Here is a 13988-nt window from a genome sequence, read left to right as displayed (position 1 = left end):
GGCACAGGTGGGGGTGGAGTGTCCAGAGGAACATGAGTAGTGCTGATGGGCAGCGTCCACAGGGCAGGGAAGGGCAAGGGCAGCCTCCTCCCTCGGAGCTCCCACAAGGAACCAGCCCTGCCCACCTGTGATTTCCGCCTCCCAGCCTCTGCACCTGTGAGAAAGTAAATGTCTGCTGTGCCCAGTGTGTGATGTTCATTACAGCAACCCTAGGACACTAGTATACCCCAACTCAGAAGAGGCAGGCATAATCCTGGGAACACCGTGAAGATACATCACCGAGAAAGCACATGGCTTTAAGGATTTTTCTGTTTTCTTCCTTTCTCCCTTTTTCCTCTGTCTTCCCAGCCCCAACATTCTAACTTTCCTATAAAATATTGTTTTATTTCTCTCTAAATGCATAGCTCTTCATGAATCCTGGAGACCCATCCACTTTTTTTCCCCGAGTGCATTTTTAGTTCTCTGCAAATAGCTAAAAACTTCACAATCCAGCCAGCATTTGAGTTTGTAGAATCGAATATGTAAAATTGAATATGTAAAACCTTGAGTTGCTGAAAGTATTTGCTACAAACATTCCCTTATTTCTCATGACAGCTTAAAAAGAAAAGATAAGAAAGCCAGCTATTTTCAACCTCAAGAAACACAAAGGTTAAGCATTTTGTCCTAAGCCACACCATCTTTCAGTAGAGAACAAGCTTGGAAGACAGATCTCCCAACTCCCTATAGAGCTGCTTTACAATGTCATCCGACTGTATTTTATTCTCAATTATCCATCTGTAAGAGAAGAAGGAACAAATCCTCAAAAATGATGATCAATTGTTGCCTTTCAAGGGACACACATTTGGCAAAGACGTTAAGACATTGCTTGGGATGCCTGCAACCCCTATTGGAGATCCTGAGTCCCAGTCCTGGCTCCGCTTCCAGTTGTAGCTTCCTGCTAATGTGCACTCTGGAAGGCAGTGGTGATGACTCAAATGCTTAGGTTCCTGCCACTCACTTATGTGGGAACCTTCTCAAGTTCTGAGATCCTAGTCCTGGCTGTTGCCAACAACTGGAGAGTGAACCAGCAGATGGAAAATCTCTCTCTCTCTCTCTCTCTCTCTCTCTCTCTCTCTCTCTCCTGGTTGCACATGTCACTGGGGCACACATCTTAGCTTATTCTGACTTCCTCTGTATACCACTGTCATTCAGGAAGCCTTAGACAGCCACACACTGAATCCTTCTGCCACCACCACTCTGCCTCTCTAAGATGGATGCCTTTTAAAGGTCTTTCCTGAGCCAGAACCAAATCCCTAGCAACAACCTCCTTGGATAGCAAAAATCCCTTACCTGTGCAGAGTTCAAACAGACTGCTGAAAATACGAAAGAAAAATTAAAGGGAAATCAAAGAAAACCCTGGAAGCCCAAAATAAAGCCAAGTTTGTTCCTCATCCTGCACGTTCTCCTGGACCCTTGAACCAAGCTCCAAGCTCACACACTCAACGCAGGTGATGAAGACCCCTTGTGACCTCCTTGCTTCCAAGATACTGAGTTACTGCTGCATCAAACATGTCACTTCACCTCCTTGCTAAACTCATATCCCTAGAAAACTCACCCCAATAATGGACATCCCAGATAAATCTCCATGTGACTGAGTGATGGTCAGCCTCTCCACCTGAGCTGTGGAGGGCCCAGGCACTAGGAATGGGGAAGCCCTACAGAGACCCTTATACTGGAGGAATTATGGAAAACATGGCACAATGAAAGCAAACACTCTGACCATCGTCCAACAGTTCCAGGCCAGGGCTGCAGATGGCAAGGATCTAACGGACTGCAAGGAAGTGACATAGGCAGGGAGAAGCAGGTCGGGTGAGGGGGACACCCAGACAAGGAGGTGGGTTCCAGAAAGCAGGACAGGCATACAGTGGAGATGCCTGTCCCAGCAGTGAGGGAACAGGAACATGTGTGTAGTTCCAAAGGACACCGCAATTTCCCAAGATCATGGTGAATTTGGGAAGGAAAGCAAGCAGGTCAAATCTGATCACAGTAAACGTGCATCGTTTAGGCCAGAAAGATGCTAACCACTCAACACAAATCTTCTCATTTCATCTACAGCACCCTATGCAGCAGGAAGCGCTGCTATCCTCTGTAAGCGAACAAGTCTCTGCAGTTAAGGAACTTGGCCAAGGTCACAGATGAGTACAGAGTGGATAGTGAGGATGAAGGTGTGGGGAGGAAAATCATAGACTATGAAATACTCAAGAGGGAATTTTTTCAAGAGGAGAAAGAGTAACCGTTTGCAAATGATCACAAAAGTGTTAATGCAATGCTGAGTCTCCAGCCCAGCAGGTGCTATGTGGAAGGGAAGAAACCAGGGTGTTGTGGAGAGAGAAGGATTTCAGGGAGGGTGGCTGCTCTCTGAAGACTGCAGACACAGAAGAGATCATCCACCAAGGAATCATGACCCCCGACAACACAATGGAACCAGTAGTATGGGAGGAAAGGAGTGGCAGAGTCCATGGGAAGGACCCAGGGGCAGCAAAGGAGACATTACCAGAGGGCCAGGCTCCTCGGTGATGACAGGATGACAGGCCACGTGGAACTTGCCGGTCTCCAGGGTCCCCACACGCGTCCTGTTGTTCTCCTGTCCTCTGAGCTGCCAAGGCACTGGGACGCTTGGCCCGTGGTCAGCTGTCACCACACCAGGTGGAATCCTTGGGGCCACAGGTAAGATGGAGGAGGAAGGAGCTGTGCTGGGCGCTGCTGGCGGCTGGGAGCTGCCTGGCCTTGCAGGAGCATTAGCTGATCTAGGAAGCTTACTCTGGCATGACAAGGGAAGTCAGTAATCTCCTAAAGGGACATTCCTCCTTGCCCCCTGGAAAAGCTGACACAGAAATACTTTGCTTTACGCATCGTGGTATGTGCTGCCTGCTGGGAAGCGGTGAGATGAGGCACTCCCCCGAGCAGCAAGACCTGTGGGAATTAAAGTGTTTCAGGACCCAAAGCTCTATCTGTGGCCCTAGGTGCAGCAAGAATTATGTGGCAACCATGTGAGTAATCGCAAACTCACCACTTCCAGGCTGGTTTTCTAATCCTCCACCCTCTTTTTCGGTCATATTTCTATTTGGAAAATTCTCCACCAGGCACAAGCTGTGTCATAGACTTGCCCAACCTTCTTGTACTCCTGCCATCCTGGACCCCTGCAGGGCTGGATCATTAAAACAATTTCTGAGTTCCAGAAAAACACTTAAAAAAAAAGCCTCCTAGGAAATAAGTTTGAACTTACTGTAATTTCTGCTTCTGTTTAGTGTTCTGTGAAGACTCCTTCAAGCTGAGAACAGCCCAGTGCTTGAGCCATAATCATTTCTGTTTCCTTTTTCTTCTTTTCATTAGGAAAAGTTCCAAACATGCACAAGAGTATGGAGGGAAGAACGAAGATGCTCTGTGGATCCATCACCCAGAGTCAACATTTGACAGTCATCAACTCATGTTCACACTATTCAGTAGAAGATAGCAACCAAGGGAGGAAGGAAGAGGAGAAGAAATAAAAGAAAAAAGAAACATAAAACGTGTTGTACAAAGTTAGAGCATATTCCCTGCTCCCCGTGTATTTTCCCTGACTTTGGAACCCATGTTAGAACAGTTCTCAGTGCAAATTACATAGAATTGGTTTGGCAAAACTCCTCCTAGATTTTGAATTTCAATTACGATTTCAGGGAAATCATTACAAACCTTGTTAAGAGAGGACTCTGTCGCATTGTAGCTTACTCTTCTGAATGGGACTCTAAAACAAAACCGATTATTTATGCCAAGCTCACAATTTACTTCTTGGGGATTTTTAACCACATGCAGCAAATTCCAGTAAGAAGCTTAAAACATTTTCCCAGCTAAAAAAATACTGGGGGGAGGGGGGTACAAACAATATTTGATTTCTGAAAACTCCAGCCAAGTCGTGGAATGTGAAATTCCACATTTCAGATGGCTTAAAGCAGAACCCATAATGGGTTATCATTTTAGGATAAACCAATGGAGACAATTCCAGAGGGAGTCAGAACTGGCCCCTAAGTAGACAGGAGAAACATCAGCCAATCTGTTGGGAGCTTAGAGTATAATTCATTCTCTCTCTCTCTCTCTCTCTCTCTCTCTCTCCATCTCCCCTCCTTCTCCCTCTCTCTTCCTCTCCCTCTTTCTAAAACATGACTGAGAACAGGAGAATATCTGGCATCAGTATTAACAGTCACACAGCCTCTTACTCAAGTCCTGTTTTTGTTAGCAGGTGAAAAGGAAAGGGAAAACAGGAGCAGTGGGTACCAATTTTAGCTCAAGATCTAGACCATGTCATTTATTACAGAGTCATCTGAAACTGCCCATTGTGGCATTTGGTGAACTTAAGTGACTGCCCCAAAATACTGACCACGTCTACACGCAGCAAACAGGGCTTGGCGAGACATTCAGCAAGCAGGGTCTGAGATCTTGGCCAGCAGCATCTCTACCTCCATGTGGAATCCTCAATAGAATAACATACTTACGGCAGACACATCTCTGAAATGACTGCAGGTACACAGAGGAAGGGTGTGTGCATAGCTTTCACGTGCACACACACCATACACAAACGGAAATTAGGTGAGCCAGTCTCAAAGGGCCTGAATGCCTGGTGGGGATGGAGGTGGGGGTAACAACTGCTTCATCACCTTGCCCTGCCCTCAAAGGTAAGTCAGATATCCAGGGATAGAACAGCTTCCTCAAGGTCTGCATTCCCCTGGGACAAACTCCCATTCCTGGCCATCTGCAAAAGCACAAGAGCAAAAACACCGTCCTGCGGAGAGTTAGTGGCCTGGGCTTTGTCCCCACTGCATCAGGAATGAGCAGTGCTTTAGGTTGAGGGCCTCATTTTCTTCCAGTCTGACATAAAGAGAGGAGGTAGAACAGATAATTTCTGAAGGTCTTAAGACAGCTCAGCATTCACAATGAATCCTAACACACAGTAGGGTCTTGCATCAGCCAGCATGAATTCAAATCTCAGCACTACGCATCTAAGCTCCGTGACTCTAGGAATGCCATCTGACTTCTCTAGACAGAGGAAATCCTACAGCACAGGTTCTTACAAAGACTGTAGTCTTTGAACATCTAAAATGCTTGACTTGAGGCATAGCTCATGATGCTAAACCTTCCCTTCTATAATGCTATGGTTTCAAACCTCATGAAATCTGAGAAGTTTGCTTGTCTGCAACACTACTAGATAATTTAGCCTAAAATATTTTCTACTGGGGCTAGCTCTGTGGCCACTAGGGTAAATCCTCTGCCTATAGTGCCGGCATCCTTTATGGGCACTGGTTCGAGTCACAGCTGCTCCACTTCTGTTCCAGCTCTCTGCTATTATCTGGGAAAGCAGTAGAAGATGGCCCAAGTCCTTGGGCCCCTGTACCTGTGTAGGAGACCTGGAAGAAGCTCCTGGCTCCTGGCTTCAGATTGGCCCAGGTCTGGCAGTTGCAGCCATTTGGGAATGAACCAGCAGATGGAAGACTCTTTCTTTGCCTCTCTGTCACTCTGACTTTCAAATAAATAAATAATTTTTTAAAAAGTATTTCCACTGTAACTCATTATGCACTAAAGCACAGAAAGAATGCACTTTTACATCAAACCTCATACAAGTATTGCATACTCCATGCCTTATGTGAGACATTTTAGGAAGCTTTTCCCCCTTTTGTTCCAAGACACTTAGAAACAAAAGCAATGGTGCAAGTTACATTAAGTTGGGAAAGTGAAATCTTGACAAAGTTTATATTGCTAATTGAATTAAGTGTTTTAGCAGATCAAGGATGAATAGCTGAGTTCAACAAAATATTTCCTTTGATCTCAAGGTTTTCTACTTCAAAGTCTACCCAGGAGGGTCAGGCAGGCAGCTGCCAGCAGTCAGTTCCTGCTTTCTCTGCAATGAGAGGCTCCCAGGGAAGAGGGAATTGCAAAGAGTCTGCTCCCAAGCTGTACGAGTGCCTGCCACAGTTGGCCCGGTGCAGGCCTGATGCTGGTATGAGGTGTCCCTGAGAAAGACAAATGAGTCAGAATGTGTGAGTGCAAGGCTTGAGTCTGTCCCTTGGCCACACCCCATGAGAAAGTCCCTTGACATCAGTCTTCACATTCTCCAATGATATATGGGACAACACCCAATGTATTTATCTCATTGGTTTGATAAAAACACGAGGCTAGGTCTTTGGATGCACCAAATGCAGAAAGAAAATTAAGAAGTAAAGTTCCAGAGGGATGCTCAAGTAGTTGCCTCTTCCTCCCAGGACGAGTTTTTCCACTCTCGCCTCTGTGGTGCTTAGCACCTTGTGGGAGTTCAGTAACTCCTTGCTGGATGAGTGAAGGGGAGAATGAAGACTGCTGTGAGGGATAGTCCCAGGGATTGTCTGTCATTGTACTCCTACTTCTTGTTCCCTCCTCTTGGATTACCCCATTATTTTGCCATTGTAGCCCTGCCTCCACTGAATTTTAAGTTGCAACAACACAAAAATATTGGTGTCAGGGAGGGCAAAGAGTAATGGGAAAGGCGGGGATGGGAGAGAAGAGCCTCCTTGGAGCAAGTCATGGGGAGGGAAGAAGGCTGACTGTACCACCTTTGAGTGGGAGCCTGTCCTATCTCCCAACGCAATGTATCTCATGCTATCTGGGACAAGAGGTCTCAGCACGACAACCTTAAGTCCACGTTTGCCTCTGACTGAATGCATTGAACATTCATATATTTCCAAATTTTCATAAGCCTGGACAGGCAGGCCTTCATCTCACCACAAATACAACTTCAAGTCATCCCAAATTCTTAGTCATAAAAGGGAGAGTTAAGTGCTGGGGAAACCCAGACACTGACTACGTGTTGAGAATATAATGAGTAACCAGAGTGCAAACTCTAGGACTGTGCCCCACAGCCTTCTAGAGAAGTGTCAAAAGTCTCCCTCTACCTTTGAGCTTCAGATTCCTATGATACTTATTTCAGAGTCAGAAAACAGGCAAATGCTCAAAGGCTGAGTTTTGCTGTTTTGCTCTGGGGTGGTGCACGGATGGAACCCCCCTGTCGCCTTCAGTGTTGCAACATCAATGTCTGCCTGCCTTTGATGGATTGCTCTTTGGCATTGGAACAGTTTCCCAATCCATGTCTGCAATCAATCAGAGCACAGAAGAGAAGTGATTTGGTTGGGTGCTCTGGATAAAAGAGACACATTCAAAGGGACTGGATGTCGAAGCGGGTATTTTGCCTAGGGGTTAGGATCCCTATGTCCCATTTTGGAGTGCCTGGATTGAAAGCCAGCTCCTGACTCTGGCTTCCTGCTAATACAGATCCTTACAGCAGCAGTGATGGCTCAAGTAATTGGATTCCTGCCACCCATGTGGGAGACCTGATAGGATCCCTGGCTCCAGGCTTTGACCCAACCCTACCATTGTATACATTTAGGGAGAGAACTAGCAGATGAGATCTCTCTTTCTCTTCCTCTCCCTCTCCCACTCCCTCTCCCTCTCCCACCCTCTTCCTCTCTCTTCCCTTCTCAAATTCAAAAAGAAAAGAAAAAGATATCGGCATCTCTTAGGATCTTTGAAGCTGTAAATCACAGGAATCCCAGTCTAAAGCAGCTCGGAACATAAGGGTGTGCATAAACCTCACACAAGAAGTCTAGAGCCAGGTGACTCCAGAGTTTGCAGCTTCTCCGCCATCCTCTTGGTTCTAGGAAGGAGGTACAGGTTGCTGTAGTGAGGAACACAGCCTGTGCCATTGGTCTTTGGAAGTTCAAGTCCCAGCTCTGTGCATCTTTCCTGTGGGACTTTTCACAGGTTACTTCACCTCTCTGTGCTTCCATTTTCTCCTCTATAAAATGAAAATAACAAGTTTCTCCCACGATTTTTGTTAGCATAAAATTCACTCATACATGCAAACTGCCTAGCCAGGCCTGGCATGAAATAAGCACTATACAAGAATTGATTCTTGGGGCCGGCACTGTGGCATAGTGGGTAAAGCCGCCACCTACAGTGCTGGCATCCCACATGGGTGCCGGTTCGAGTCATGACTGCTCCATTTCTGATCCAGCTCTCTGCTATGGCCTGGGAAAGCAGTGGAAGATGGCCCAAGTCCTTGAGCCCCTGCACACACGTGGGAGACCTGAAGAAGCTCCTGGATCCTGGCTTCAGATCAGCACAGCTTCAGCCATCGCAGCCAATTGGGGAGTGAAACAGCAGATGGAAGACCTCTCTCTCTCTCACTCTCTCTCTCTTTCTACCTCTCCTTCTCTCTGTGTGTAACTCTGACTTTCAAATAAATAAATAAATCTTTAAAAAAATTGATTCTTGGGATCGGTGCTGTGGCATAGCAGATAAAGTCACCACCTCTAGCGCTGGTATACCGTATGGGCACAAGTTCAAGTCCTGGCTGCTCCACATCCAATCCAGCTCCTTGCTAATGTGACTAGGAAAGCAGTGGAAGATAACCCAAGTCCTGGGGCCCCTGAACCCATGTGAAAGACCCAGATGAAACTCCTGGCTCCTGGTTTCAGCCTGGCACAGCCCTGACTGTTGTGGCCATTTGGAGAGTAAACAAGTGGATGTAGATCTCTGTGTATGTGTGTGTCTCTCCCTCTCTCTGTAACTCTGACTTTCAAATAAATAAAATAAATCTTTTTAAAAAAGATCTCATTAGACTTCAAGTTTATCATGCTGTCTTCTCCAAAGATCAGTCTCCCTTACACACAGGAACCCAGCTACTTGATTCTGACCTAAGTAGTTTTAGTTACTAATGGACAAAAACGATCCTCCAGCCTGCCTACATCCTGGACCTCACCCTAGCATTGTAATAAGGCTGTGAATTACCACACTGATGCTGCCTATTTGTGTTGCCACTGTATAAAATGGGGCAGTCAGAGCCATATTCCACTCCACATCATCACTGAGAGGCACATGTAAAATAAGCTAGAGTCCTTGGGAAAGCACTACATCTGCAAAATGTGGCAACGATGGGAACAACCTTGGCTCACCTAGGGCCTCTGGGGAACATAAGAGTCCTTAGGGCTCCTCCATGTTTCTGAGAAGGTGTTTGGTTGACTGTGGCAGGAAGGCAGTGGAGTAAGAGGAATAACAACCAACGTGTAGTCCTGCTGAACTATGTATCAGGCATTTGCCTAAGGTCAGGAAGTGGCAGAGTGTCAAATCCCAGGCTGTCTGCATTCTTCCGCCCTGGGAATTGGATGAATAAGCTCTTTGGGAATTAGATGGAGCAACGGTCCTCAAATCTGACCGTACATCAGAGTCATCTGGAAATCGTGGTAAAACGCAGATTGCCGGGCTGGTCGCATGTGGGAACAGGCTCCTATTACCAGCTCAGGAGAGCTGCTGTGCACATCTTTTCCTGGCTGTGTTCAACCGCATCACACTGCTGCCATGAAATCACTCCTGGTGAGAGATGTTAAGCCAGGAGAGTTAGCAGCTCTACACCTCTTGCTCCCCAGAGAGCCACTTCTTAAACGCTTCTACCAGCACACCTCTGGCCAGTTCCCATCTTCAGAGTCTCTCAGACGGACGGGGACAAGTGCCCTGATGGTTCTGATTCTGCTAGTGCAGGGAGCACACTTTGGGAATCACTTGGAAGAACATCTTAGAGAGCCCTTATTCAGACGACAGATTCTTCCCTCCTGACTAAAACACAAGTGGTCACTGACGAGAAGGTGCTGGTGATCTCCTCAAAGAATGTTGGCTGTGGATGAGCAGATACCAAATCAATACCAACAAGGGCTCACGCTAACAGAATGTCGACCACAGACCAGCTACAGACCTAGTCCTCCCAACAACCCCAGGAAGTGGGTTCTGATACTATAGTTGAGGCCAAAGCACAGAACAGTCAAATGACTTCCTCAAACATGGGTTGCTGGGCCAGTCATATGCTGGGGCAGGCTCCTCCTATCAGCCAGGAGAACTTCCTCCCTATGTAGTGGAGTCACCAAGATGTGAACATGAGCAGTCTGGCTCCAGAGCTCATGAATTTAACTGCTGTGCCACAAATCACACATAAGCTCTGACTGTAGTTCTGCCAAATATAAATCTAGTTGCACTTTCCTTGAAAGAAGAAAAAAAGAAGTTCAGAGAATTCAGAGAAAGCACACAGAAAAGAACTTTTTTTTTTTTTTTTTTTTTTTAGACAGGCAGAGTGGGCAGTGAAAGAGAGAGAGACAGAGAGAAAGTCTTCCTTTTGCCTTTGGTTCACCCTCCAATGGCCACCATGGCCGGAGCACCACACTGATCCAATGGCAGGAGCCAGGTGCTTCTCCTGGTCTCCCATGGGGTGCAGGGCCCAAGCACTTGGGCCATCCTCCACTGCACTCCCTGGCCACAGCAGAGAGCTGGCCTGGAAGAGGGGCAACCGGGACAGAATCTGGCGCCCCGACCGGGACTAGAACCCGATGTGCCAGCACCGCAAGGCGGAGGATTAGCCTAGTGAGCCGCGGCGCCAGCCCAGAAAAGAACATTTGGAGTTGTTTGCCCTAACTGGACTTGCAGAAAAATAGAGACCTTTTCATTCCCTCTTACTGCCTTTCCTATACCACTGTGACTGTACAGAAGATCATGTCAAAGACTAGTTGATGTGAAAATCACTCTCTCAGAGCAGGGATTGGTAAATTTTTTCTGAAAAGTACAAGAGAGTGAATATTTTAGACTTTGCAGGCCATGCAGTCATCACTGCAACTACTCAACTCTGCATTTGTAGTTTAAAAGTAGCCATAAACGGCCGGCGCCACAGCTCACTAGGCTAATCCTCCGCCTGCGGCGCCAGCACAGCGGGTTCTAGTCCCGGTTGGGGCGCCGGATTCTGTCCTGGTTGCCCCTCTTCCAGTCCAGCTCTCTGCTGTGGCCCGGGAGTGCAGTAGAGGATGGCCCAAGTGCTTGGGCCCTGCACCCGCATGGGAGACCAGGAGAAGCACCTGGCTCCTGGCTTCAGATCAGAGCGATGAGCCAGCTGCAGCACACCAGCCACAGCGACCATTGTTGGGGTGAACCAACGGCAAAGGAAGACCTTTCTCTGTCTCTCTCTCTCACTGTCCACTCCGCATGTCAAAAAAAAAAAAGAGTTAAACAAATAATAGATGAAAATCTAAATATACAATATTTACAATAAGACAGATACATGGATGCATAGATGAAAAATAGACAAGTAGATGATGTAGCAATCTGCCAGACAGAGCTAAAATATTTGAAAATGATTTCAGACAAGACATTTAACCTCTCTTTTTCTTTATCCCTCTTTATTTGAACATCAAACAATAATAAGGGTATTGTCCTACAAAACTACAACACCATTATTACATCTCAAAAATAATTCCCTAATGTTCAGTGCACATTCAAATTGCTTCAACTTTCCCCCAAATCTCCTTTTTTAGCTGTGTTTAAAAAGCCATATCCCAACCAAATGTCAACCACTGCCTCCAGTCTGTTATTCCCCCTCGCATGTGTTTGTTTCCATTGCATTGATTTCTTAAAGCAAGAAAGCTGGCTGTCTTCAATAGCAGCCTACAGTCTACACTGATCTTATTGTCTCCTTATGGTGTCACTTAACTTGTCATATAAACTGAAACCTAAGTCAGAACAGTCTATATAGTCTATATTCAGATTAAGCATGTGAGTCCAGAGTATTTCACAGGAGATGTGTACTTCACGTTACATGAGGTGGTACATACTGTTGGGTTGTCATTTTATTGGCGATCCTGGGTTGTTTAAAGGGGTGACTACACAAGCTCACCATTAAAAACAGTTTTCTACTTACAATTAGCCAGGAACCTGTGAGGTGATGATTTTTCTGGCACATAATTATCCTGTTTCCCCAACACACTGACGATCCTGCCTGAAAGAATTATTTGAATTAGAATTGCAAAATGGTCATTTTTTAACTTTTTTATTAAGATACAATTTATATACAGTGAAGATTCATCCTTTTTACAGTTTTGCTAGTCATGACAAACATACGCATTTAAGCAATCACCACAACCATTAAGATATAGAAAATAGTTTGATCACGTCTCCTCAATTTCCCCAGGTCCCATTATAGTTAACCCCTCATCCCTGGCCCCTAGTAGTCACTGGTCTGTTTCCTCTGTTTTCTATCCCTTTAGATCTGCCTTCACCACATTGTCACATACCTAGAATCACACTTTGTGCAGCTTTTGAGTCTGGCTTCTTTCACTTAGCAAAAGGCATTTGAAATGCACCCATGTCGTTGCATATATCATGAATTCTTCCTTTACATTGCTGATTAGTATTCCATTGCATGAGTGTATTACACTTTCTTTACCTGTCTCAAAACTGAGGAAAGCTTGGGTTGTTTGCTGTTTGGGAAAATTATTATGCATCAACAAAGTATAATAAAGCCCATAAAAATTCTTATGTATATCTTTATGTGAACATAGTTTTCACTTCATTTAGGTAAATACTTAGAAACAGGATTGCTGGGCATGTGACACATCCAATATCAGGGTGCCTGAATCAAGTCCCTTCTAAACCAGCTTCTAGGTATTATGTGGCCAGGGAGGCAGCAGATGATGGTCCAAGTACTTGGGTCCCTACCACCCTTGTGGGAGAACTGGGAGGAGTTCCAAGCTCCTCGCTACGACCTGTCCCAGGCCTGGATGGCTCTGCCTTTCAAATAAAATGCAAATTAAAAAATAAAGTTAAGTTAAAAGGAAGTAAAACTGCTAAGAATATAGTAAGTACGTGTTTAACTTTATAAGAAACTGCTAAATTCTTTTCCACAATGGTTATACTATTTTACATTCCTACCCCACCATATGAGATTTAAATAGTGCTTTCTAAATTCTATCATCCTTCATATTTCTTGCTTGGCATTCTCCCAGAATGAAAAGCATTTCCTCATTATCTTAAGATGAACTACAGTTCTGTTTATAAAACAGAGTAAATACTAATTCTTTCCACTTCATTACTAATTTCTAGAAGAAAGGGAAAAGTAGTCATCTCCAGGGGTAGCAAGAGATCGCTTGCTTTGCCATTCTTCTTTGCTTTTTATAACTACAGATCTATGAATTTTTGTTTATACCATGTTTTATAATAAATAGTAGTTACCATTTTTAGATCCTCAAATGGTCCTAAATTTAACTAGTAGGAGCACAGGCAAGCTGGCTGTTGACTTCCTGACATGACTTCATTGGCTTTGGACCCATTTTTGCTTTCTGGCACAATGATTCCCCTTCCCACCTTGAATCTGTCCTGAACTGAGCCTAGAACCAGCGTTGCTCTAAGAAGCCTGGTTCCTTCCAAGGGTATTTAGAAACCATGTCTGGGCAGCAGATATTTCATGTCTGGAATGTCATCACTTCTAGGTTCTTTCAGTAGAAATACACAAACACACACACTTTAAATCAAGAACTAGGATATATATGTATATATGGGGGACTTAAAATCACAGAAAATTAATATTATAAAAACCATATACAAATTTCAAAAGCTTTTAGTACCACAATAAACTTATCTTTAAATTCCAGTTTTCAGTGAATGTTTTTAAGTACCTTCATACATTTAATCATGAACTCATACCAATCAAAGTTAACCAACTGCAGTACTTCTTTTTTAAAAAAAAATATTTATTTATTTATTTTGAAAGCTAGAGTTACAGAGAGAGAAAGAGAGAGAGAGAGAGAGAGAGAGAGAGAGAGATCTTCCATCTGCTGGTTCACTCCCCAGATGGCTGCAACAGCCAGCACTGGGGCAGGCCAAAGCCAGGAGCTAGGAGCTTCATCCAGATCTCTCACAGGAGAGGCAGTGGCCCAAACACCTGGCCATATTCTGCTGCTTTCCCCAGGCCATTAGCAGGGAGCTGGATAGGAAGTGGAACAGCCAGGACAGAAACTGGAACCCATACGGGATGCCAGAATCACAGGCAGCTTTACCTTCTATGCTACAGTGCTGATCCCTAAAGTACTCCCTGCCTTTAATACTTTTGTTTGTACTCTTCTCTCTTCTATCAGAAATTT

General features: G+C 45.2%; 1 long non-coding RNA gene across 1 annotated transcript in view; it reads left to right on the top strand.

Annotated features, from left to right (window-relative positions):
* Positions 1-5616, top strand: part of LOC149122314 (uncharacterized) — a 37997-nt gene extending 32381 nt beyond the window's left edge. The window contains exons 2-3 of the long non-coding RNA XR_016220109.1: positions 595-2706; positions 3373-5616. This is a non-coding gene — a long non-coding RNA (uncharacterized LOC149122314). The remainder of the gene's footprint in view (positions 1-594; positions 2707-3372) is intronic.
* Positions 5617-13988: the final 8372 nt, after the last annotated feature.

This window comes from Oryctolagus cuniculus, chromosome 14 (genome assembly GCF_051225735.1).
Source record: "Oryctolagus cuniculus isolate XC-2025 breed Fujian yellow rabbit chromosome 14, ASM5122573v1, whole genome shotgun sequence".
NCBI lineage: Eukaryota > Metazoa > Chordata > Mammalia > Lagomorpha > Leporidae > Oryctolagus > Oryctolagus cuniculus.
This window is presented reverse-complemented; position numbering and strand designations above follow the sequence as displayed.